Source organism: Excalfactoria chinensis, chromosome 7 (assembly GCF_039878825.1).
Source record: "Excalfactoria chinensis isolate bCotChi1 chromosome 7, bCotChi1.hap2, whole genome shotgun sequence".
NCBI lineage: Eukaryota > Metazoa > Chordata > Aves > Galliformes > Phasianidae > Excalfactoria > Excalfactoria chinensis.
In genome coordinates, this window is record NC_092831.1 from 13,368,124 (window position 1) to 13,379,866 (window position 11,743).

Sequence of the window (11,743 nt, forward strand, 5' to 3'; positions counted from 1 at the left end):
ACGGCCTCCTTCATTTTGCAAGACCATTTCAAGCACTCTCATTTGCCCTGGGGACATTCGTGATGTGCCCAAACAGAACCATCAGCTGAGACAAAGTTTCTCAAGCTGCCACCCTTGCCTTGCAGCAACAAGATGAAATAAAACTAACAAGCCTTGGCTTCAGGGAATGGGCTGAGCTCATCAGCTCTGTCTCACACCACCAACGTGCAAAGCCAAGCAATCCAGCCCCTTTCTTGGCACCACCCACAGAGTGGGTGCTGTGGGCACGAAGGAGCATCTTCCAGTGCTTCAGAGAAGCCACCTTCCTGGCAAGAGTCATCTCTAGGAGGCTAGTATTCCAAATTTTCCTCTACTTCTGCCCCTTTGCCAGCCAAACTCCATTTCCCTAGCTGCCACTTTCTCATGTCTGTCTCATTCCCAGCTGTGCTGAGGCCCCTCCATCCGCTATGAGGCGGCGGAGCTCACCACAAATTACTGACTCCGTGTGTCTGCAGGATGCATGCCCCATCATTGGGGGCTGGGGGAGGAAGGAGAGCAGGGCCTTAGATCTGTGCCAGACATACACACAGTACTCCCTCCAACCACCATCATTCCCCTACAAGGCTGCTCTGGCTCCAGGGAAAGCTCCCTGAACCCACAGAGCAGCGTCTCTCCTGGAAGGAGGTCTGTCCCTAGTCCCAGCGTAGAAAGGCACAGATGGGTTCAGCAAGGGCAGCATCCATTGCTGAGAGAAACAATCCCTTTGACACAGCCTATTTGAGGTTAGGAGTAAGGAACAGTGGTGGGAAGGAATTAAACACCATAAAAATGCAGGAGTGCTAAAGACATACACTGTCATTTAAATAGGCCATCATGATTAAAACCCGATGTGTTGTAAGATCTTATGGGCATCTCATTAAAAACCTATTACTTAAAAAACACAGCTTAGATGGGAATGTTGTTAAAGGGCAACTTAAAATAAAACTGACCATCTGGTCCCCATTAAGCAATTGTCTATAACCACCGTGTTATTATAAAATCCACTGTGTGCTACACATCTGCTTATCTCTTGCCCACCCCAAAAGGGGCAACATCAGCTAAGGCTCAGGATCTGGATGGGGTATAGTATAGTGTAGACAATATAGCATAGAGGTGTCTGAAAGTGACATTGATCATTGATCAGCTTTTCCCACATTATCCATCCACATACCCATTATTCATCTGTTTATCCCTGCAGCTTCTATCCATGCCTGCACAGCTTTTCATTGCCATACCCACTTGCCTTGACTCCCAGCATAAACTAATCTAACTGCCTCATCCTCACATTCAGCCTTATCCAGCACCCACAGAACACACTGTTAGCAGCCTCAGCTAGACCAAGGTCTCTCTCCTGGCCTTCACTTCCACCACTTTCTCTCCACCCCACAACAGAGGGCTACCAACAGACCAGCATCTACAATCCAAGAATGCCCACAGCACGAAAGTACAATACAAAGAACCAACATTGCAGAAAAAAAACACAACAAAGCCTTGCCTACTAAATCCTGCCTTTCACAGAGCAGTAAGACACACTTGTGGTCTCTGGTCACAAAGCACAGACTCCACCAGATTTCTCATCCCAGCACAGCCCCAACAAAAGGTCACAAAGGCTACAACCACTTTGTCAACAAAAACCTACATGCAGAAACATCAAGATTTGCACTGAATGTATTACAGGAAATCCCAATCCAATGCAGGAAATCCTCCAAATAGACCCACAGAAAACTTTCCACATGGAAAAATAAAACAAACCAGCATCATACAAAAGCAACAACCCAAATAAAAACAAAACAGAACTACATATACAAGCTACAACGCACATTTGAGTAATAAATAAAAGCAACCACTTACTGGGAGCAGAGATCTACGGTCCATCCAGGAGACAGGACAAGATGCAGACACATCAATGCTAGAACTCAAGAAAGATCTAGAAGCCTGGGGCTGAGCTTATAATGGGGCTCCTGCAGCATGGTTGGAGGGTGTGATGGTGGTCCCAGGTGAGGCTCATCAAGGCAGTTAACACCTACCAGCAGCTCCATGCCTATCATAGGTATAGAGGAACTTCTGTATCAAGAGCAGCTGGAGTTAGGAGGGGAGGATGAGTGATTTCAGTAAAGCATTGGTTTTTCTGATGGAACAGCTTACAAAATCATTCCCTTCATCTCAGCTGAGAGGTAATCCCCAAGCACTCCAGCTAGACCTGCATGAGGTCCCCTGTTAGTGTCTTCTCTACACCTAGGTAATAAGTCAAAATAGTCCCAGGATTTTCAACCACATTTCTCAGTAACATCCAGAATGTCACAGCATATCTAGAGAGTAGAAGAAACTGATTTTCCTCTATGGGTTCTTTATTATTGGCAAGGAGAATATTGAAATCAGTGCATAACATCCCTGCATGAACATCAGCGCTTGAGGTGCCACCTGGAGTCTGGCTCCTTCTCTTTTGTGAGAGAGCTATAGCCATGGCTTCACCTGTGCTTGCTAATCAGTAAAGGCCACCTGCTTTAATTTGTGTGTTGACATGCTCTTTAGAGGCAAGTGCCTTTCCTTGCAGCTTCTCCCCCAAGAAATGGATTAACCTGAATTCTCTCCTGAAAGGGCTTGCAGCAAAGTCAAATTTCACTCCCTTTTCCATCATCACGCATCCTCCAGGGAGTCAGCTCACTTGATTGAGAATTATTCTTGCCCGCAGTGCCTTTACCTCCAAGGGCACAGTGAGAACAGCTGTGTCCTTTCTCTGGGGTTTCCCAGGAGCTGCAGCTGGCTCTGGGCACGTGAGGAATATGGCTGTGGACGGCCTCATGTTGCCACATCAAAGCCTGGGCTACTGCTGCTGAAAGAGCAGGTGGACCTTCAGGAGCAGAGACGCAGTGTTTGAATGCCTTTAGCACCCTTCCACACAAAGGGAAAGGAAACGAGCATTGGCTCTGTAAGACATGGTGACTGGAGGAACAACATGCTATTTTAGATGGTCTAGACCTATGAAACAGGTTTTGCTAGAGTTTTCCTCTTACCCCTCCCTAGAGAAGAAGTCAGTGCTCTGCAGTTTGTTCCAAATATTCACCCTGATACAAATGCACTGTGTTAATCGCAAGCTCCATCTCCAGGCCCTGGAGAGCAGGGTCAAATGCCATTCAGGAACATGGTGTGTGCATGTTTGTTTGTTTGTCATCGGGATGTTGTGAGGGTTGCTTGGTTTGTTTGTTTCTCAAATGTCCCAGGGGAAGTTTCTGGCAGAAAGCACCTCCTGAGCGAGCTTGGAGCTTGAACTCCTTCTGCAGGGACTTACCCTGCAAATGAATCCAAAATAGAGTTGATGGGGAAGTCTCCAGACACAAGAGAGTGCCAGAGGACTGTTTTCCTGGTGTCACACAGTGAAAGGAGCATGTTCTGTGGCTGCTGAGCTATCAGGAAGCTGCAGAAGTTGTGGTGAATTGCAGCAGTTTTAGTGCAGGCTCTGCAAGCCGGTTTAGCTGCCTCTATCACTGGGTTTAAAGTAGCCAGAAATGTGGAAAGGGAAAGAGAAAAGCTCCCTTTCCTTTTTGCTGCTTCCAGAGGGATACATGAATATTGCACAGGTCACTACAAATAAATCTTTCTAACAAGATGCCAGGTCCCATTTGCTCTGGGAGAAATCACAGCCCTGCATTCAAAAAAAAAAAGGCTGATGTAAGTAACAGATGATGCCCTAAGGATCCCCGGAGCTTTCAGACAGGTTTACTTAGGAAACCAGGCTTGTGAGATCACAGTGCCTTTTAGTCTGCCAGTGAATTTGTTTGGTCCTTCCTAGCAGCTTTTGAACTCACAGTCCTGTTTTAAGAAGTTATAACAAAAAAGTACATAGGTCTCCAAAATAGGAACTGTCAACGAGTTTTTTGGAAATTATTGGCTAAGTGGAGAAAAAAGAGAGAGAGAGGGAGGTCTAATGAAAGAATCCACTGCTTCATGAGCTTAAACCTTTACAAGGATTCAGAGAATCCACAGATTACTCACCTGCAAAGTACGTGAGAAACAAAGCTTCCTTGTTCACGCCATGACTTAGAGCATCCTTAGGCATCACATTCTGAAAAGAGAAGCCTTTCTAATCCCTTTATCCTTCAGTATATCATCTGTTCAGGCTGGGATGGGGATCCCAAAAGACGTTACAATGCAGGACACGGAATCATAGAATTGTTAAGGTTGGTAAGACTAATAAGATCATCCAGTCCAACCATCTACTCATGCTTGTGACTGCTTCAGACTGTAACCACATCTCCACATTTCTTGAACACCTCCAGGGATGGTGACTCCACCACCTCCCTGGGCAGCCTGTTCCAATGCCTCACTGCTCTTTCTGAGAGTAAATTGTTCCTCATATCCAACCTGAACCTCCCCTGTCACAGCTTAAAGCCATTCCCTCTCATCCTACCTGTGCTTATGATATATAAGCTCATTAGCAGGTAAGGTTTATAGAGACCATGTTCAGAAAGTAGTAAAGGAAAATCCATATAATTCTCAAAGCCCAAAAGAATGATGCAGATTTGGGCACATTTGTCTCATTTTTGCAATTGTTTGCTTTTCATCCCACAAACTGGGACAGGTTGCCCAAGGAGATTGTGGATGCCCCATCCCTGTAGATGCCCCAGCCTGGCAAGGCCGGGCTGGATGTGGTTCTGGGCAGCCTGGTCTGGTGGTTGGCAACCCTGCACATAGCAGGGGGGTTAAAACTAGATGATCATTGTGGTCCTTTTCAACCCAAGCCATTCTATGATTCTATGCTCTAGTGTAAAGGAATCCATATGCCTAGAAAACATGTACTTACAGATGCAGTGCAATTTCCTTTGGAACATAAAGCGGTGTTTAAAGAAAAGCAAACTAAATAAGGTTGGAAAGCATCTCAGACTGGATGCTGCAGGCCATCATTCACAGAACCACTGTGCCATCCTAACACAAGCATGACGCACCAGTCAGTGTGTGGCCATATACAGCAGAGGAATTGATTTCTGATCCCACCTGCTGCTTCCCATCACACACTCGATCCTCCTCACGTGTTAACGCCTAGAATGCCACCTCTGCTACTTTATCCTGGGCTTCCTCATGCAGCTACGCCAAGTGCAACAAGCCTTTTCTTTCCCTGACCTCCTTATGGATTTGGCACAAATGTGCATGACAAGAAAGAGGAATAGAGGTTGTTGGCTCTTTTTGTTTTGTATCATCCAATGTTTTTAATGATAAAAGAAATACTGGAAACATGCGCTGTGAGTTACAAAGTGTATTGGCAAGCTGTGGTTACCATCCCTTGCCAGCTGGGAGTTGCACATCCCATCATTTTTACTGGTCCCCCGATCTTTGTCACCTCCCCCCTTCTCCTTTACCCCACTGTCCAGCTGCCGTCTCTCATCTCTTAGATCAGTGGCACATAAAGATTAAATAAGGATGGTTATAAGCACGTAGGAATCTTCAGCTGCCTCCCAATATACATATCTGTAATAATGCTTATACGTTCTTCTCTATTCAAAGGCACTGTGAGATTTGACTTCAGATGCTGATAGCTGTAAGTGGAAAGTTAGAGCTCTACCCGAGACTCAACAGCCTGAGGAAGATGGAGTTAAATAACCACAAAGTACAGCTTCACACCATCACTAGTGACGTACCCTGAAATAGTTTGGGCACATCTTGAGTGCCTGATGATGAATGGGTCAGCCTGTGTATGTTTTAGAAAACACTTTGAACCTACGTTAAAATATTTTAACAATGTCATACATCAAAATCAGATGTTATTCTTTTTCAGTAAGCAAATTCCTAGAACAACTCAAGGAAAAAACTCCTTCAGCTTATTGCGAGAACCATAAATAAGATAGAAAATCATGTTGCTTCCCTTTACACCCGAACAATTAACCACAGGGGAGATCTTTTGTTTCTGAGCAATCCATAATACAAGAGTGCCATATTTTAGATGCTTTTCTAGGGTTTGTGACTTCTTTTTTTTTCCAGAACCCTTACTTTAAAAGCCATGTTCCACTTATAGCAGTGGCATCCCTTTTTATTTCTAGCAATCCCCTATGTAAATTCCTCTGTTCCTGTGGATTTTGTTTCCAGAAAAAACACAGTCTTTCTTTGTTCCTTACATGTTACAACCTCATTGCACAAGTAATTCAGATCTTGTCTCAGTTTTAGTTTCTATTCCATGGACAGGAGTCTGGAGATGCCTTGAACCTGGACACATGCAGATGGCCTGAGGAATCCAGCAGAGGATTGCAGTAGGGTATCTGGCAGAATCACAAACGTGCTGAGGTCCTCCCCTCTGTGCTTTCCCACAGTTGTTACTTAAGGACAGACTAAGTTCTTCAAGGAGTGAAGACTTAAACAGACACTAAGGGAATCCAGAGGTAGGGTACCTGGAAAAAGAGCCACACACTCCAAATGTAGAAGGTGCCCCTCAACCTAGAGCCAACTTGTGACATCCATTCACGATACATGAGGATATGAGGAGTCACACCCTGGAAGACAGACTGTGCCCATTCCATGCAATGCCCTCCCCCTCTGCCATCCCTCCCCCAAGGTTGCTCCTGGTGGCCACAGTCAGAGGTTAGCCAGCCCATTTCAATTAGTGGCAAACCATGTGGCGTGACTCCAGGGCCTCCATATGTTCATAAATATATGCAACCACACTTTCCTTGACGCATTCCTCATTCCAGGGAAAGGCCACATCTCCACAGCTTGCTGGCACCAGTCACACGGGGAACTGCAGAAGAGATGGGATAATAAATACACACTCACATATATACACACACACATACATATACGTAGGAAAACTTGGCACCCTCCCACCCTCTCCTATGTTGACTGCCACATGGTCCCAATCAATTTTTGTCAGAGCCAGCAAGCCAGCCAACCACTCATGGATGCTGACAAGGCAGTTTCAGTAGCTGAAGGGACTTCTCTGCTTTCCTCCTCCAGCATGTAGGATTTGGGTTGCTTTATTTCTTTATTTTCCTTTAAAGGCATCTTCTCCTAGGAGCCACAACTTTACCAGCTTCCCAGGTACTCCTTAACGAGGGTGCCTTTCTCTGCAGCCAGGTGTCAGCATGTTTCACTTTGTCCTGCATGGGGATGGGATGGGTTTTGAAAGCAAAGAAGTGACATCCTTCTAACAAACCACCACTGTTTTCTCAAGAGGAGAGTGAGTGTCTCCCAGCCCATTTGCTGCTGTTTTCCCATATTAACTGCAAAAGAGGACTGAGTATTCCATCTACTACTTCTTTTCTACCTCAAAAACAACTGGTGCCATCACATCTCTCCATCCCACCACTTCTACCAGCCTCCCACCTCCTGCTCTTTTGTTCTTCCCCACCTCTCTCCTCCACCCAGTGTTCTTTGCACCCATTCCTCTGTCTGTCCTTTGATACTGCTCTTTCTATCATTTCTCGACTTGTAGTTCTCATTCACACCACACTGAACCATGAGAAATTTGCTTTTACCCATGGCCTCACTATCTTCACCTATCTACATACATCTCATGATTTTTCCTTAATTTAGTTTCCAACAGTGCCTAAGAAAGTGATAGAAATGTGGTTTTCCACATGCCTTGACCATGCAATCAGATGAAGAGTCCAAGCAAGAAATCACGACTCATGAAAATCTCTTGGGGAGCATGGAGAAATTCACACAAACATCAGCTTTGCCACTTTGTCAATGCAATGCTCAAAGACCCTGATAGGCACTGACAATACATCTCAGTGTTCAGAATCATAAAACCAGCAAGGTTGCAAAAGATCTCTGAGATCATCCAATCCAACCATCCCCCTACCACGAATACTGCACATTAAGCAATGCCCTCAGTACCACAACTCCACGTTTACTGAATGCCACCAGGGATGGTGGCCCCGCCACTTTTCTGGGCAGCCTATGCCAATACCTCACCACTCTGAGAAGTTGTTTTTCCTAATATTATTCTTATATTATATTATTATCCTAATATCCATCCTGAACCTCCCCTGGTGCAACTTGAGGCCATTCTCCCTCACCCTGCCTCCTCCTGTGAAAGCCTCTTCCATCCATGTGAGATTTTCAGGGCTCCCTGTAGGTGATCAGCAGTTTCTGCCTAGAATCAAAGTTCGTCCTGAATTAATGCAAGTATCCAGAAAGAAATTTGGCAGATGTCAACAAGTTTGCTAATAATAAATGATGCAACACATGCTGCAATGGACACTAGGCTAGGCTGAAGGGCAGAAACAGTGCTCAAGGAGAAGAAATGTAAAAGAGAAAGTAGCTGGAGAAGGAAACTGAAGGCAATGGGTGAAGAAGCAGGGCTTTTGTTCTTAGTTAGCTGGTGTTTCAGTTCTCTGAGGAGACACTGCTATCCCAGATTATAATCTTTATGCACTGGACCCGAAGGCTTCTACCCCATCACCTATGCAAACCCCCCATATCTGACCCCACTTTGGGGCCTGCATTTGAAATGTTGCTCTGTGCTCCCAAGCCAGCTGTTTGCAATACCACTGCAGGGCTGCATTCTGCAGGCAGGAACGTGCTGCTTGCTCAGATGCCCGGAAACATCTGTGCAGACAGTGAAACAGGCACATGGCAGGGTGGGAAGTATGGGGAGAGCAGAACTAGGGGGCGGGGAGCGGACTGAAGGAAGTTGTTTCAGATGAGCAAGCAAAGTTCTGAAAGTCTTCACAGCCAGCCACCAGCTCGCCCCAAAGAAAGGGTCACTAGAGATCTGAGTTCCACTCCTGCTGGCTTTCTCTCCCTCCACGTTCCCCTTTTGTTCACACAACCGATACAAGAGCAAGGTCCCTGCCGTCACTGCAAACCCCAGAGACCAGCTCCCATGGACCAGTTTATAGAGGCAAAGTCATTGTTACAGCTTTGGCCACCAGAGGGACAAGGATGAGAGCATTAGGGTGGAGGCAGCGCTGCTGCAGGATGCCCTGCAAACCCAGGCTTTATTCCCACTTAAGCAACCCTGTTTCTTAAAGCTAGAGGCAAGTGAGTTGGAGAGATGCTTCAGGAAATGTGGAGTTCCAGGAGTGGCTCAGGCCTGAATAGGGTCATGGGTAAAGTCAAGGCAATTATGAGGAAGTGCTCTGACCACGAGCTCTTGTTGCCTGTCAGCTCCACTAAGAGACATCTTCTGACATGAGTAGGGATCTTGTTAGTAGAACGGAGCCTGAAAGCCATCCAAAGCTGACAAATCTTTTCCAAACCACTAGCCTGGGCTCAAAATGCAGCATCACGGGATTTCCCTGTACCTATATTATGGTGCTGCTCAATTATATGCATTATGATATTTTTATCTCTCCCTTAGAAGCCCTGGGTGTTGATCACAAGTGATGACAGGAGAGTGGGCAAGGATAACCATCAACTTGGAGCCAGAGCCTACAACTTTGGGAAGCAGGCTAGGCAGCCTGGCCTCACAGAGCAAAACATCTCCATTTCCAAGGATGTGCAGAGTGAAAGATGAAACAAGGAGCTTGGGATGACTGAGAGAACCTTTTGCATTTTGCCTCACTGCTCTGTTGCATCTCACTGGGACTACAACAGGAAAAGAAGCTGGAGGGGGAAAGCCAAGAAGACCTCACCAATGCAGCTGCCCCTGCTCTGTCGGATTGCCCACTGCAGCTGTATTTTCAGTCCTAAGTCAGATGCACCAGCTGTGATTTGGGATGGATGAAGATAGCACAGGAATCTGACAGTCATCAACAATGGAAGTGCCATTTCCTCCTGCAGCTAATGAGATCCATATTAGAAGCAACAGTTGACCTCAACAAACACAGTCAGCAGGAAAGAGGGCAAAAGACAAGAAATAATGTGACTTGTCATCCTTGCCAAACGGATCTAAGACTCGTTGTCCCCATGTCTGTCCAAGCTGGAGCCAACCCTCATCACCTGTTTGAAGCCTCACTTTCTAGCCAGCCAGAGAACAGACAGTTGGAAAGACCTCCAAGTAGAGCACAGAGAAAGATCTAGAGTTTCACTGTTGGTTGAATGGAATGAGCTGCTTTTGCCAGTCGTCGGGCAGCAATCACAGCCCAATGAATGGCAGAATAAACCAAGTTCTTTCTGCAGCCAAATTCCGTTGACACCTCCACAGGGTTGGTTTCCACCATCCATCACAACATCTGCTGAGATCCACGGGAAGGGGAGAGGGTGTAGCTCTCTGTCCCACCCTGGGTTATTTTCACAGCTGGGAAAGGAGGTGGTGGACCTGGATGAGAAGGTTTGAGGCTTTTCCAAAGCAGCTCACAAATGCTGTGAAACCAAAGCCAGAGCTTAAAAGCCGGAGCTCCAGATCAGCAGCTCCAAAAGTGTCATTGGCACCAAACCTAGAAGCGGATTGTGCCCCAGAAAGGCATTTCCCTGGTCCTGCCCAAGCAGGTTTTTTCTCTGCACACACATAAAATCTCCCAGCCAAATACATGCCTCCCTCACTGGGGTAGAAACCTGAAAGGAAGGATAAAAGCTCATGAGCATTTGCTCTAGAGGACACAGCCTCAGGAGGCACAGGCAGGGCAGTAGCCATGACATGCAGACCTTTTTCCTGCCCAGATACAAGACTTTGGGAAAATAACTCAACAGAACAAAGATGGAGCTGCATCGATTTACATCAGATGACTCTGAGTCCCTTTAAAATCAGTTCCAGGTGAGCTGCATGGAGCTGCCCAGAAGCTGCTCGCTAGTTTCTCTCTCTCTCTCCCTCTCCATGTTCCTTGGTGCCAAAACACGCTGAAGCTGAGGATTCACAGGCAATGAAAAATGGTTCCCTTGGGAGAAGCCGTTCCACACATGCCTTCCCTATAAGCTATCCCAGCAGAGTGGCAACGTTTAGAAACCAAATTGGTCGTCACTGGCAATGGTAGAAATGGACAAAAATAGCAGGAAGAAAAAAAAAAAAAATCATCATTTCCTGCACATTTTTCTGATTGTTCCATTAAAAGATGTCAGGCCGTCCAAAAGAGAAGAATGGTTTCAGCAAGCAAAACAACAGCAATCACCTGCTTTGCTAAGTGTTTGCAAATACCATGAACTGCTTTTCTTAGCCAAATGTCATTCCTTTCCACCACCATCAGCCACTTCACCCAGTTACTCACTGTGACTAATGGGAGGGGAAAGAGATTGTTGCCTTATCTTCCAATGGAAAAAAAAAATAAAGAATTTTAACTCTCAAACTTTCAGTTTAGTCAGAAAGTGCTCTCCTCATCATTTCTTTGCCCCTCAGAACGGGTGACCCCATCACATTTGTGTCATGGAATCTTCTGGCTTTGGTCACTTGAATATTCTGCAGCAAAAGACAGCATCGAGCTAAATCCTCTCTGGCAAAGCATCAGGGGTGCCAAGACCTTTAAAACACTTCTCCCAACCCCATCAGTGCTCTTGGGCACATCCTCCATCAGATCCTCCATTCTGCTATTAGAGCTGCGTTGCAAGGGAAATTTGTTTATATTTATTCCTTTCTGGGTTGTAGACATTGCCAGTACAGTCTTCAAAATAAGAAAAGAAAAACCCTCTGACTCGCTGCCCAGAAACTCAATCCCAAAAGCCTCCTCCCAACCTCTGTTTACAAAATTATAAGCTTTCTTTGTCCTAACCATTTTCCTGTTACAATAATATTCTTCATCTCCTATCTGACTTTTTTTGTTGTTGCTGTTGTTCATGGAAAATGTGATTTCATTGTGAAAGGATTTCTTATGAATCAATACAGCAAAAGGAACACGGAGATATTTGCAGTAAATCACCCTTG